Source organism: Lycorma delicatula, chromosome 10, assembly GCF_047948215.1.
Source record: "Lycorma delicatula isolate Av1 chromosome 10, ASM4794821v1, whole genome shotgun sequence".
NCBI classification, from domain to species: domain Eukaryota; kingdom Metazoa; phylum Arthropoda; class Insecta; order Hemiptera; family Fulgoridae; genus Lycorma; species Lycorma delicatula.
Genome location: NC_134464.1, coordinates 13585041 through 13599892, shown reverse-complemented (window position 1 = coordinate 13599892; position 14852 = coordinate 13585041). Strand labels below are relative to the sequence as shown.

The 14852-nt window shown below is 28.8% G+C and overlaps 2 protein-coding genes across 2 annotated transcripts in view; one reads left to right on the top strand and one right to left on the bottom strand.

The window, feature by feature from the left end:
- LOC142331572 (calcium uptake protein 1 homolog, mitochondrial-like) overlaps positions 1-14852 on the top strand; it is a 622753-nt gene that overhangs the window by 212028 nt on the left and 395873 nt on the right. The window lies entirely within an intron of this gene.
- Positions 1-14852, bottom strand: part of LOC142331571 (uncharacterized) — a 393077-nt gene that overhangs the window by 325876 nt on the left and 52349 nt on the right. The window lies entirely within an intron of this gene.

The window sequence follows — 14852 nt, the reverse complement described above, 5'->3', positions numbered from 1 at the left end:
ATTTAATGTATAAAAAGGAATAACTTTTTAAGCAGTTTTTCAATAAAATGGAAAGCCCTGACAATTTCACCGTTTACACTTTGCTTAAGTAATTTTATATTAAATTGATTACGGTTCCTGTAAGGGAATGAATTTTTATTTGAAATTTTACAAAATGCGAAAATTTTAATTTTTTAAAATTAAAATTTGAATTTCTATCCTTTAATTTAATCTGATTATGAATTACCTTAGCTTTTTTTTCATTTATATGTAGAGATTATCAGTTTTATATAAGATTATATAAACGGCTAATTTTTAAATAACATGTTTTTGTGTAGAGTTTTTACGAACCCTTTTTGCAATTTTTGTGTTATCAGAAACATTTGTTTTTAGTAGGCTGTATTTTTCATAAATTCTTAATGTTCCATTTTTTCAGGAAAAATGGTCCAAAAAAAAAGAAACTTATATAATTTCTTAAAAAAGAAATATCAAATTGGGACACTTTTAAACACATACCTTAACTTAAAAAACTACAAAATTTTTATATCAAAATGTAAATTACGAGATGTTTGTTAGAGAATTAAAAAAAAAAGACTATTAAATGGCCAATGATTTTCTATTTCTACTTTGAAAATAATTTATTGCCTTTTGTAAACTTAAATAAATCAACTTCTTTCCATTCCAGTCAATCTCCTCGTACCATTTCGGTCGATGTTCGTGTTTCATCTAAGATACTGTTTGCTCATATATCATGTTACACAATTTATTTTTCAATTTACTTTCACTGCAGAAAATAAAATTAAATAAATCTTTAAAATGTATTTTACAAATGCCAAAAATAATTTAAAAAAAATTTAATTCGTAAAAAAAAACAGAAAAAAATATATATACAAAAAAAATTATATTAAAACATATATACAAAAACACGCTAAACGGGTTACTTCCCAAGGAAGAACATTTCTTTGTTGGGAGAATTATATCCTGCAATCGCTATCACGTTAAATGTTTTAATAAAAGAAGCTGCCAAAAACAGTTTTCTAAAACACGTTGTATTTTTTCAACAATGGGCTTTATTGTTATTAAAGCGATAACATTAAGTTTCTTATAGTTTTAAAACACTATGAGAAAAATTACCAGCATGGTTTCAGAATAAATACAATTTTTTTATTAAAAATTAAAAAATATTACACTGCTGGTTAGCGTAAATATATAACGGAATAAAAAGTAAATAATTTATACATAGATAGAAAAAACAAGAAATCGCTCACAAACTAGTCTGTCAATTCGATTGTTAAACAATCATCATCAGTAAAACTCAGAAATAGTATTTACAAAAAAAGTATTCTTTTCTATTATAATTATACTACAATTAATTAATTTATCATATTATCTTGAAGTTGATGCTTACGGGATACAGAATGAAAATTTTTAGCGTATAAAAAGTGTTTTGGATAAGTAGGATTCGAACACGGGACCTTCCGGATGAAGTTGAGACATTACTATTCCAACAGAGAGTTCGAAGGAATATGAAATTTTTTTTTTAAACTTGTGAGGCTGTAAAGCAAGGTCACCCTCAGTATCTCGAGATTTCGCCTCATTAAGGTCATATTTGTAAATATTTAAAAAATAACATTATTTTCAAAATAAAGTTTGCAAAATCGTACCCGCACTCAAAAAAATGCTCTAAACTACTTTAACCTCCGGGTCAACGTTAGGTATTGTTTCAGTGGATGAGATGAATGTTTTACAATCCTTCATTTTCAGACATTCATATTTTTTACACGCTGTAGCGTGTGAATGATTTAGCGAATGATTTATGGAAATTTTTGCTCAAGTCGATTGCACACAAAAGGGGAGGTGCACAACTAAATGTTACAACAGTCCTAAATCCAAAATTTCAACATTTTACGGCTAATCGTTTTTGAATTACCCGAGATACATACCTACGTACAGACGTCACGCCAAAAATAGTCAAAGTTGATTCAGAAACGGTCAAAAGGAATATTTTCGTTGAAATCTGATAACCGAAATTTTTCTCGATTACATTACTTAAGGAAGTAAAAAAGGAAGGGGAGAGGCAAAATTAAATAAATGAATAATATTTAAAGTGTAAAAATGTAACCTGGTATTGCTGGGTCTCGAATTCGATCGCTCGGTCGACTCGGTACCTGATGTGTTAAGCCTCGCGGCTACACCAGTTTGACGACCGTACAACATATTTCAATTTTCTTTAACAATTTTTGCTCTTTTCATTGGTGGGATCAAAAATAGGTCATTCCATTTAAAAAAATCTTGTTAATCTTGAAATAACGGTCAAGGTCAAGTTCTAGATCATATCAGAGGTCACCATGCAATGTCCCCTTCCAACGTTTTTAAAGTAATTTTTTTGTAGTGCGCATAGTTTACGAAACAATCGACTGGGGCGATTAAAATGAAACGCTCTGTATATTACACATAAAATATATACAAAGTGTATCACGAAGTTCTCCCGTGACTTTTTTAACCTATTCTATTCGTGAAAATAACGGAAAAAGTTCATATAAACATATGTCCTAAAACGCGTCGTTTGCGAGTTACTGTTAGTGAAGGATTTCGCTCGACTTCAGCTACCTTGGTGAAATGAAATCACACTAAACTTTTTACGAAGGTTATTTATTAAGGAGCAGAATCAGTGATTTATTATGGTTTTTGACTGAAAATTTTGGGACCGTGCCATTTTTAGTGATAAAAATCGTTTTTCTTTTGTTAAATACTAAAAAAGCTCTTATTCTAATAGATGTGGTGGGGTTAGGTTTCTGTTCAGATCTTGTTAAAGTTATAAATTGTTTTAGTTGACTTAAATATGTATGTTGCTAGTTTATTTTCCTTGTTGAAATTCAATTAAGCATTCTTTTTCTTTTTTCACTTTTTTTAAATATATTCAATTTATATAATTTCAAAATTTGCTTTTGTATCGTATAGATCAAACGTTTATTCGCTATGTCATTGATTAAAATCCTAACGATATATTAGAATATATTGAACCGGCATAAAATTCCTTTAAATTGTTCTTCAGAATTATTAAAATTCTGTAGTAATAGTTGATTAATAGATAGATAACAAACTACTCATTTAATCAGAGTTCAATTTTGCGAAAGATTTTTCTGGTTACTTTCATATATATGTATTAAATGCTCAGTTCGAACTGGAATTTTTCTCTTTTTCATATATTGTTCATCTAATGGATCTATTCGTTATATGTTTTTCCACAACCAGAAGTTTCTCCTGCAGTTTCCGTTTTTACAACGCAAGATTATTCTGACAACATAAAGACGATCTGAAAATATCTGCTTTGTAATTATTACTTGATATTAGATTATTGTAGCATAAAGATATATAAAACCAGATTATTTTCTGTTAATTTTTTTATACAAAAATTCAAGAAAAATGTTTACTATTAGGTGGAAAATGTAAATAGAGTTATATCTATACCTACAAACGAAGATGTCCTGATCGACTGATCCATACATTCATCAACGCCCAACCTAAAGCATTCAATTTAGATACACAAAATTTTGAGGGAATGTTTTTGTTATATAGTAGAGGTGTGATAAGAAAGGATTTTGTGAAATTCGACCTCTAAGGGAGCTGAAATGGGGTAAAATGATATTTTGCGATTTTTTTTCGATTTTCTCAGCTTCTAAAAGATATTCACTTGATCTTTGTTTTAAAATATTCCTTATACAAATATATAAAAACTAATTTCTGAGTTTTTTGATATCATATGTCTGTGGCGGTGAAAGGTAGTGAAATGTCATTGAGAAAGAATTTTAAAAAGTCGTCGATCACATATAAAATCATGTTTTATTCAGTCGGTTCTAAGTTATAAATATTCCTGAGGTGAATATTTGAAAACCGATTCTGGGTTCTGCGAAATGCTATGGGGTTAAACTGAATTTCGCCTTTTTTGGAAATATTTTATTTATATATGTCAATACATACATATATGGCATTAGATGAAGTTTGTTAACGGCAATTTTTATAAATACGTTTGTTTTTTTATGAATAAGTAGGTATCTCATCTTTTCGTTTCTCACAAAAGGTTTTTTATTATACTGCCAACGATATTTAATAAAAAAACAGATCTCAATTAAAACCATTAATTAAAATGGATAAAAACGCTCGCGCGCGCGTGCGTGTGTCTGTTTGCGTAGAACGATTTTTAATTAAGGTTTAATAAAACTGACCAACTAATGATGAATAGGTTATTTACATTTATTGCTAATTTGATGCCGATATAAAAAGAAATGAAAGAGTAAAATTCTTTTAATATTTTTGGACGGTGTATGTTTTTTGTTTGAACTTATTTTATTTTTCAATAGAAAGGAATTATCCCCTAATGTTTAAAACTCGTATCGGACATAGTTTTTAAGAATCTTGCTTTGATTGGATGTTGAATTAATTTCCTTTGTTCTATTTTTTTTATTTTTTCAGAAAAACTCATAATAATAGTCAGCTAGTGTAAGTAAGGCTAACTAGCTGGATATAATCATCCAGTAATGTGAGTGTATGTAAAATATTTTTCTAACAACTACAGTAATGAACATAATTATAGAAAACGTTTTCTTTTTAAAAAAAATACATCAGACTTCCTTATACTAATAATTTTATATTATATATATATATATATATATAATATATTTTAGTGTATGTATGCTCGCGCGTTTTTATATTCGTAAGGTCAAGCATGTACTCATTTTTTCGATAATATTATAAATATAATTCCAACAAGTCTCTTATTAATATAATTATTATTTTTTTATTCAATGATAACTAAACGTAGTTTGAACATTAACGCACATATGTTGTTGAACAAACATTAACAAAGGGTTTTAATTTACCTCAAGAAATGACTTGCAATCTTATTTTACCTTTCTTCAATTTGTTACTAATTACAAATTAATTACTAAACATGTCGAGGCCATTTACCTTTTTTAGCCTTGAATGAACGTCAGAAAAAACTAATGTACATCATAAAATGTTTATAAAAATCATGCAATTCATACATTATAATTATTTATTATTTTTTTTTAGAATAAATTAACATTGCAGATCCTATATTTATATAATATATATACTATTTAAATTTGTTTAAATACTTACGAAAGAAGGATAAGAAAATTTGATATCTTTTCTGTGCGAGGATTAGTAATAATAATAACAATAATAAATAATTCTTTCAATAAATACTCTAGTAAGCCAGTGATATTTATGTTTTATTACATTCTTGAGATAAATTTTATATAGATTCAAAAGGTCCCGTTGTTTCCATGAGATCTAAATCTAGAATTCCGAATCCGACAGGTAGTGTGGTGTGAAAATCTGATGAATTAGTCGTAAAATATCTCTCTAGTGACAATCCCCTCAAATAATGATTTTAAACAAGTATAACTTTTAATTGAAATAAAAATAAACCAAAAAGGGGTATATTAAGGTTTTTAAGGTCAGCGAAGTGGTAACATCAGCCACTCTGCCGATCTCCGTGACATTCAGGGTTGCAACCCCGGTGAGGCCTGTCATTTTTTGATACGCTACAAAATTTCATCTATCATTAAGTACTGTAATTGGGTGTTGTTACTGGAGGAAATAAAAATAAATAAATTTTAAAAAGGTTATTCTATGAATGATCGGGTGAGGGGTTGAAACAGCAGTAAAATGGTATTTTGAAAACTTCTAACAGAAAGTTATCAAACAAATAATATTTAAAAAATTGATTGATATGGAAAAAATATAAGAGCGTACGTAATCATGTTTTTCCTGATAACTGATACGGAGATATAATAAAAAAGATTTACATTTAATTTATTAAAATTTTTATATTTATAAGTTAAAATAATCAAAAATTAGTACAAGTAATGTTATGTGATAATTAATTTTACACTAATACGTTAGACATATCTAATTTAGACAATTACAAACTAATTTTAATTTATATATGAAATAGTTATAAAAAGCATTTAATTAACATAAAAATAAATTAATTTACACTGTAACAATTAAAAATTCATAAAATTTTCGTTTTATACGACTTACGGATTAAGACTGGGCATACTTTATAAAATTTTGAGACATATACATATATTCGTTATGAATCTACTAGTACTAGACTCAATTTAAATTCTCTAATGGTGATGAATGTTGTAGCTTGTGAAAATAATCTTAAAATTTACCGGAACTCGAACCTAGAAACTTTCGCACGAAAACCATGGATGCTCCTTCTCAGCCACTGAGATCAGTACATTTATGACAATTTCTCTTTACTCACTCACTCACCCACTCTCTCTCTCTCTCTTTCGCTCTCTCTGTCTGTCTCTCTTATATATATATATATATATATATATATATATATATATATATATATATGTAAAAATATGTGCGATTATATAACATTCTATAACTTTTTTGAAAAGAAATTGATAGTAAGGGAGATTCAGTAATACGGTGCCGAATTTTAACAATGCAAGGAAAAAATTAGACAATAAAAAAAGTTTGTTTAAGAAATGAAAGGAGTTTTAGTTTTTCATCATTTTTATCGTCAATTTAATTGTAAATTTAACAATTTACAAACTAATTCGTTGACAAATAGACAGTGACGTATAATACAGTAAACGAAATTAATTATTCATGTGATAATATTGAAGGATATCTCTTTAGTATCAATTATCTTACTTTAAGGCCTAATTAAATAGAATTTACAATATTTATGATAACAAGGGTTTAACATAAGTTAAATTATTTTAAAACAGATAATTCTATCTAAGTCGTCACAAAAATTACTTGCATATTTAAATTTCTTTCGTTATAAATGAAATTTCTTTGATATTTTTTTTACTATATCTTTTTATAGCGTGCCAGTATTTCTTAAGAATATTTTTCAAAGTACATTTCTGTATTCCTCGAGTAATAGTGGCGAACGGGTTGTGAGAAATGTACCGCAAATAATCGGGTCTTAACAGCAAATGACGAACTATTGTTATTCGGTAATGTTTTGCCTATAAATAATTTTAATTATAACTTGCAGACCCGGCAATTCTATGCTATTTTTAGATTTGACTATATATATAAATTAAATGAACAGAATTGAATGTTTGATAAAACATTACAAAAAACTGAACATTACAGAACTTCGCAAAATTGAACCTATCACTTTATAAACGTCAGAATTTAAAATAAATCCAATCGGCAAAACAACAGCCCTACCTATCGGATTTAATTCAAACCACTCTCTAAACACAGTAGTCGGTGGAAAATATTTTTTTAACGGAAAGAGATATGGCTGCAAAATTGAGAAACATTACAAAATGTTACATTAAGAAACTTACAAAATATTACAGAACTTTACAAAATTTAACCTCTCACTTCATAAAAGTCAGAATGCAAATAAATCCAATTCTCAAAACAGTATTACCTATCGGTTTTAATTCAAACTACTTTTAAGCACAGTAGTCGGTTCAAAATACCCCTAACTTTCTTTCTATTGGTCAGATTGAGAATCCCAATAGCTTTAAACCTTCTCCGGACAACGCAGACTATTTTGGAAAAACCCGCGCGTAAATCGGTCCAGTAGTTTTTTATTCTATATCGTACATATACATACATTGCGTTTTATATATATAGAAGAAGAAAGTTTGTATTTTGTGTGTTTTTTTCGTAAATATCTCGACACAGGCGCCACCTAGCGGGTGTCATTTTTGTAATAATATTTCTTTTCACGTGACTAATATAAATTCGAATATGAGCCAAATTGGACCATAAATAAAATTTTTCGAAATATCTCGACTCCAGCGCCACCTAGCGGGTCTAATTTTTGCAATAATATTTATTTTCACGTAACTAATTATATTCAAATATGTGCTAAATTGGAACATAGATACAATTTTTCGTAATATTTCGACGCCAGCGCCACCTAGGAGATCCAAACTAACTCATAAACCTTCGTGAGGGTGCGCACAACTCAGTAAAGTTTCATCGCAATCAGATGAATGGTCCAGGAACGAAAACTTTGGAAATCTTTTTTATCTCCTACTTAGCACCGGTGAAATCTTACTTCCGCCTTCCGGTGTGCCAAAAGGGATTTTTTTCATATTTTTTTATTGTTATTTTTGAATTATTTATTATTTATTGTAAAATTTCTTTTACGATCAGAAATCTTTTACCTCTGATTGTAAAAATCAATATATATTAAATCGATATATTTAAATTAACAACAAAAAAAAGGTTAAAAAATATATCTATATGATGTCGGATTCGAACCGATGTGCCATCCCCTCGTAACATCCAAGTGTTTCATTAATTAAAGTTTTATTTGGCTATAACTCTGAAAAACAGATCGTTGAAAAGCTCTCAATGAGGGCTTATTACTGCAATTAAGAAAAAGTCCATAATCTATAAATGTTTTTGGACTTTGAACTTTTGTGGCCACCTTTGGTTCAGTCGATTGCAATCAAAAGGCGTGGTGTACACCTAGATTTTACAACAGCTCTAAATTCAATACATTCTTCAATTTTTACATCCTGCGGCTAATCGTTTTTTGTGTTATATGAGATACGTACGTACAGACGTCATGCCGTAACTAGTCAAAATGGATTCAGGGATCGTCAAAATGGATATTTCCGTTAAAATCTGATAACCGAAATTTTTCGTGATCACAATACTTCCTTTACTTTGCACAAAGATGTAAATAGTTAAAAAAAACCTATGTGTGCATGGTTACGGATCCGACACGTTTTCATTTACACTACATAACTACTTGAGTGACGTGAAACAAAATTAATATACAAACTAATATAAAATGTTGTTACGGATACCACAAAAAAAAATGCACCAAAAAATTTGTATATGTGATTCAATTGGCGTACAAGGAAGTCATGTGATGTCCACATCAGATTTTTATATGTGTAGAAGATAAGACTCAAAGAAGTTAATAAATAAAAAGTAATAGAAATAAATAATGTAAGTGTAAAAAATTCCAACATGAATTCCAATAATTTACTTGAATAAATATTTTATTCTGTTGTAATTATGATGGAAAATTATATGAAAGAAATAATCGGAAAACTTAACTGGTATAATGATTTTTTTCTATTCTGGTTATACATTCTTGTTACGCACTAATTGTCATTATTTGGTGACAAAAAAAAAAATTACGTTAACTTATATTCAGTAAAATTATTTTCGAAGTGGTGTACTTAGGGTGTCGACAATATTTTTTCTTTTCCGTATTCCCTTCATATCCTCAGAGTGCACCCAATTTTACTGCTTTTCTTTAACTGACATTGTTTTTCTTTTTCATGATTGTCCTCAAATCTTGCATCCTCCCTAAATTTAACGTACTTCCTGGCATTGCCTATTGAAGAAATTTTGCAGTTACTTAAGTCACCCGACTTACAATACAAACTAATGGTGACAATACAATATTCCACCATTACTTTTACAAACATTCCCCCGTACGGGGATAAATTAAGGAAGCAGGTGTAATAATTTAACATACACAAAATTTTTTAATATCACAAAATAGTGATATTTATAATACGATTAAATAATACTCGTACAATTATATTCACAAAAGTGTGATAGATAATTAATATTAAATGAAACAAAAACTTCACTATTTCGTTACATTCTATAGTAAATGTTCCATTGAAAATTTGTTTTATATTTTATAAATATATTCAATTTAAATATATGATATTATCTTTTGAAATCCAAATTAACCTACTAATTAAACTCATGATAAGTTGATTAAAGTATAACTATATAATCTAACTATATAAAGTATAATAGTAAAAATCAAGTTTTTAAAATTTTTTTGTAATTTCTTCTTTTGTCCATTTTCTTCTGGTGATTTTTCATCTTTCAGCCTCAAAAATCTTTGCGTTATAGATTTTCTATATTTAGTACTGCTTATCTTTTTAAGCTTCATTCATTTATCTCTTGTTGACGCGTTTCGGAACCGGTTCATCGTCATAACTTATTTCACTGATGCTTTTAATTTTTGTTAATCTTGTGTTGTAAACAAGACGGCCGGATACGCCATGACGTCAAATAAAGGGAGGGGCGTTGACTAACGCTATGTAATGAATGATTAACAGAAATTTAAAGCATCAGTACAATAAGTTTCGACAATGGAGTGGTTCCGAAACGCGTCAATAAGAGATAAAAGAATGAAGCTAAGAAAGTTTAGTAATATTAAACATAGAAACTGTAGTGATATTAGGAGAAATACTTTATAACGTAATTTCATCAAAAGATTATTTTTTATCAAAATGTTTTATTTTTATGTTAAATAATTTTATTATTATTATTTTTTTTACTTTTATAGTATACGCAACATTATTTCTACGCATAAAAATATTTTTTTCTTTTATTGTGATTTATGTACTTTTGGTATCGCGTATGTAATACAATAACTGGACACCATTATAAAATGCTTCCTCAGTTTTTTGTTATATGATATTGCGATAAGTTTATCATTTGAGATATCTTATCTATTTCTTTGTTTGTTTTTACAAAATAAAGTTTAAATATTAACGATTTAATATTTAAATTTACTAAACATAAATACTTTTCACACCATTTTATATGCTTATTTTTTAGTATACCTATTAAATTGAATAATAAAACATATAAATACACACATATATTTTAAAAATATCTTATCAGATTTACTAAAATTAAAAAACTTTGGATGACCTCGAAAACGACATTTCGTTCTCACAAAAAATGTACATTCCACAATTAATGTTAATATATAAAACTATGCGAGACAAACATTCTGTTTGAACAAATTAGTTTAAAAATGTAAAAATATCTTCATCGATTATTATTTTATAAATAAAACATAGGCAAAATAGTATAGTATCGGTTATAAAAATTACCCCTCCCAATTTTTTTTTAATCTCGACTTTTAAAGATCTCCTTACTCCAAATACCTTGGTTAAAGAATTTCGTATATCGGTTTGTTTCGTTTTATATCTTGTAAAGGATTTAGTTTAAAATCATCAAAATATATTTATTTTTATCATTTTTTCTTTTTACTCCTATTATCGTCAATTATCGAAACGATATGAAATTTTATGAGGATAAAAATAAATCTCCATTTTTTAAATTTGTAAACTAATGTTTTTAAAATTATTTTTTCATCTATGCTACGGTGATAAGCTTGAAAACAAACAAATTTTTGTGTGTAAATGAGGTGTATTCAGATGATAATGTTAAAGCAATTTTCTGTTAAAGTGTAAAATTTAATTTTAATAAATTTTTATTAAAAAATTAATAAGGAAAAATTATTATTTTTTTTTATATATTTTTAATGAGATATAAATTTAAGCTGAAACCTAAAAATATAGCCAATTCACTGTATATTTAATCTTTACATTGGCCTTGGAAAACTTTTGATATTTTCAACAGACGGTTTTTCTTTTGTCGATCAGTTTTAAATTATCAATTTACTTTAGGAATATTTATTTGGAAATTTAAAAAAAACAAACAAAAATACAACCGTTATTACATTGTGGGTAAAATATTTGTTAAAAATATTGAAAAAGTGATAAATATTTTGCGTCATTCCGGGCGATAATATAATAAGAGTAATCGTATGCACAGCTGTTTTGACCGAATGGTCTATAGTGTCGATCTGTAGTAATAGCAATCACAAATTTACCGTTAACTTTTAACGCGTGGAATTATATTGCAGTCTGATCGGGGAAAGAAAAAGAGGTGTGTTCGATAAAAGATATAAAAATGTGCGAAAATATTTTTTTTAAATTAATATATAATAGCAGGAAAAAAATAACAAACAACAACGAATATGGATTTACCCATTCGGGAAGATAAGAACAGGAAAAAAAATCATTTACACGGATGTCAATAGCTACTTTTCACGAACTATTTATGATATTTTCTATTCTTCCAATTATTTTAATTACTCTAATCTAATTAAGTTGAAATAAAATATAATCTCCAATTTAGTTAAAAAGGAATGTTTAATGAGGAAAATAATAAAAGATAGATAAATATATAAAGGAATAAACGGAAATTATAAAAAAAACTGCTATTTTGACACGCTAAGAAAAAATTAACCATGGATCTCTTGAAGTATTGGTAGATTCGTGTATTCATCTTTTCAACCGACCGAGTCGATTAGAAAACCGCCAGGTGGTTCTCATCGCTGTATGTATCTTAATAAGCGCATCATCAGTCATTTCGTTGCGTTGCAGAATAACTGAATGATGTATTGATTTAATTATCAATTTGCTAAACGTTTCGGTTAAAATATCTGTGCCTGTCCATCACTTTAAGTTTCACAAGAAAACCATAGGAATGATGCATTGTCTTTAATAGTAAAAGTACTCAACAGCAGACTAATTAGAGATATTATTACTTTACCTTTATAGTACATTTACTTTTTCATCATTAACCGCACTAATAATGGTTATTTTCTTTTTCAGTTTATTAAAATGAACATACCATTTTAAAAAAAATTATCATTCCTAACTGAAATATTATTGCTATGTGAAAATGCAGAGAGCCACATTTTCTTGGAAAAAAAGCAGCTGTAGTTTTCCATTGCTTTCAGCTGCGCAGTACTCAGAGGACTGAGTGATGTTGATACGGCCGTTTAAGTCATTGTGACTCACGCCCCTAACAACTACTGAAAGAGCTGCTGCCCTCTTTCAGGAATCATTCCTTAGTCTGGCTCTCAACAGATACCTCTCCGATATGGTTGCACCTTCGGTCCAGCTACTCTGTATCCCTGAGCACTCAAGCCCCCTCACCAACGGCAAGGTCTCATGATTCATAGAGGAAGAAAAGGCTTTCGATAACGTAGATTGGAATAAAATGTTCAGCGTTTTAAAAAAATTAGGGTTCATATACAGAGATAGAAGAACAATTGCTAACATGTACAGGAACCAAACAGCAACAATAACAATTGAAGAACATAAGAAAGAAGCCGTAATAAGAAAGGGAGTCCGACAAGGATGTTCCCTATCTCCGTTACTTTTTAATCTTTACATGGAACTAGCAGTTAATGATGTGAAAGAACAATTTAGATTCGGAGTAACAGTACAAGGTGAAAAGATAAAGATGCTACGATTTTCTGATGATATAGTAATTCTAGCCGAGAGTAAAAAGGATTTAGAAGAAACAATGAACGGCATAGATGAAGTCCTACGCAAGAACTATCGCATGAAAATAAACAAGAACAAAACAAAAGTAATGAAATGTAGTAGAAATAACAAAGATGGACCACTGAATGTGAAAATAGGAGGAGAAAAGATTATGGAGGTAGAAGAATTTTGTTATTTGGGAAGTAAAATTACTAAAGATGGACGAAGCAGGAGCGATATAAAATGCCGAATAGCACAAGCTAAACGAGCCTTCAGTAAAAAAAATATAATTTGTTTACATCAAAAATTAATTTAAATCTCAGGAAAAGATTTTTGAAAGTGTATGTTTGGAGTGTCGCTTTATATGGAAGTGAAACTTGGACGATCGGAGTATCTGAGAAGAAAAGATTAGAAGCTTTTGAAATGTGGCGCTGTAGGAGAATGTTAAAAATCAGATGGGTGGATAAAGTGACAAATGAAGAGGTATTGCGGCAAATAGATGAAGAAAGAAGCATTTGGAAAAATATAGTTAAAAGAAGAGACAGACTTATAGGCCACATACTAAGGCATCCTCGAATAGTCGCTTTAATATTGGAAGGACAGGTAGAAGGGAAAAATTGTGTAGGCAGGCCACGTTTGGAGTATGTAAAACAAATTGTTGGGGATGTAGGATGTAGAGGGTATACTGAAATGAAACGACTAGCACTAGATAGGGAATCTTGGAGAGCTGCATCAAACCAGTCAAATGACTGAAGACAAAAAAAAAAAAAAACTGAAATAATTTTACTTAAAATAAAAGCCGATAATTGGAAATTTGTGGGTTAAAAAAAATTCAAATTCGGCAACAACAGTAAAATTAAATTGGTTTAAGGCAGTTAGTTAATGGGGTATATATATTTTTTTTAATTTCTTTTTAACATTCACACAGAAGATAATTCAAAAAAATTTTTAAAAGTCAGTAAACGGTACGCTTCTTTAATTCAGTATTTCTATTTATCTACTTTCACGTAATTATAGATGAAGGTAACAGACATCAACTCAAATATACCTTATTAACATGAAACGAATACATAGTTTCTCTATAAAGTACTTCTAGAAAAAATAATATATATAAAAACAAATAGATTAAAAAACAAGCAAAAATTAATCAAGAAAATAAAGAAAAAAGTAGACGAAGAAGTATAAAGATGGTCCACTTAAAGAAAAAATAAAGAACTAGCTAGCTCAGTGCTTCTAAACGCCCATATTTCTCTCTCTATTTTTTCTGTTTAACCTCCTGAACCCCAGAAGGTATTACTTGAGAGGATGATATGTATGAATGCAAATGAAACGTAATCTTGTACAATCCCAGGCCGACCATTCCTGAGATGTGTCGTTCGTTGAAACCCAACCACCAATGAACACCGGTATCCACGATCTAGTTTCAGATCCGTATAAAGATAACTGCCGTTATTAGAATTTGAACCTTAGAACTCTCTACTTCGAAATCAAATGATTTGCGATGACGAGTTCACCAATAGTCTAACCCGGAGGGTTTGAATACACATATCTGTGTAACTACACAAACTATCAATAAACAGATCAATATTCCAGTCAATTAGGTTCACAATATTGAATAGTGTAGGGAAGAATTTAATGGGAAATTGTCACGCTATAAAGTACAGGATCTAGGCATAAAAAACGGAAAAAAACCACCTCCAGATAATTTAGGCAAATAAAATACTA